The sequence below is a fragment of the Vespa velutina genome, chromosome 20, assembly GCF_912470025.1.
Source record: "Vespa velutina chromosome 20, iVesVel2.1, whole genome shotgun sequence".
Taxonomy (NCBI): Eukaryota; Metazoa; Arthropoda; class Insecta; order Hymenoptera; family Vespidae; genus Vespa; species Vespa velutina.
In genome coordinates, this window is record NC_062207.1 from 1552873 (window position 1) to 1554194 (window position 1322).

A 1322-nucleotide genomic window follows, 5' to 3' on the forward strand; every position below is an offset into this window, starting at 1 on the left:
GTTTTGTTTTTTTTTTCTTTTCGTCTCTCTCTATTTTTCAAAAGAAATAAATTTTTAATCACAAAAATCATGCACAAAGTTAACACATAAAGATACTCGATTTTCCTTTCTCTTTTTCATTTTACTTTTATAATTACCGAATAATAGTCAACAAAAAAGAGAAAAAGAGAGAGAGAGAGAGAGAGAGAGAGAGAAGGGATTAAAAGAGAAAATAAGTTTCTTAACAATAATTGGCAAAGCATGAAAATGGTTGGAAAATGTACGCCGGCCGAAATGGCGGTAGTGTAAAAAAGGGGGATGGGCAGTGACATCTGCCACATTCAACCCCCGCGAGCCAACGTAAAAGCGACCCATTTATTTTCCTTTCGCGGCGGCCCAGCTCGAATTTCAAATTCTCTTATCATGGCCTGACCCGTTTCGCTTGGTCTACATCGTCCTCGCTTTTAATTAAAATCCAGGACTTGGATCTCCTTCGAGGATCTTTTTTTTCTCCTTCCTTCTCTCTTTCTCCCTTCTTTCTTCTTCTCTAACCATCACCACCATCCACCCCCTCTCATCCTCATCCCCATATCCACCGTTCTTATACTCATCCTCATTCTCAATCCTACATCTAACCACCCATACTCTCACTATATTCATATCCACCCTCTAACTCTTACCACCCACCCTCTTCTTTCATTTACTAAAAAATCTGATTGGATCGTTCGTTAAGACTTACCTTGTAATTACCCAACTTCCGGATTGTGCAGGATAGAATAGCCTCTTTGCCGATCGCTGCGGTCACGTTACCGATCGCTTCTGAAAAATTTGGGGCATCTAGAAAATAAAAAATTAAAAAAAGAAAGAAAAAGGAAAGATGAGACAATTTGTTATATTAATATATTTTTCGATTGTTATAAAACGTCATTTTTATTTGAATGATTTATTTGTTGAATGATTTATTTGTTGAATGATTTATCGAATCCCTTTAATGGACACTTTTTTTAAATTTCAATGAAAGATTTTGATAGATGAGATAAGTTAAGTGTACGTAATCTTATAAACATGTTTAATATTTATAAATATATATTTGTAAGATAATAAATTATTTTTTAAACTATGTATATATATTAATTTATATTATTAGTTATATTTATAACTAATATATATTAATAGTTTATTATTTCATTGATCTATTATTTAATTATATATACATATTATGTATTTATATATATATATATAATATAATTGATATGTATATATACTTGTAAGATAATAAATTATTTATTAAATTATGTATATATGTATATATTAATCGTTTATTATTTCATTGATCTATTATT

The 1322-nt window shown here is 30.3% G+C and overlaps 1 protein-coding gene across 1 annotated transcript in view; it reads right to left on the minus strand.

Moving 5' to 3' along the window:
- Positions 1-976, minus strand: part of LOC124956059 (lachesin-like) — a 41338-nt gene extending 40362 nt beyond the window's left edge. Inside the window, exon 1 of the mRNA XM_047511429.1 lies at positions 719-976. The gene's annotated coding sequence lies outside the window, so the exon portion shown is untranslated. The remainder of the gene's footprint in view (positions 1-718) is intronic.
- Between the last annotated feature and the right edge of the window lie 346 nt (positions 977-1322).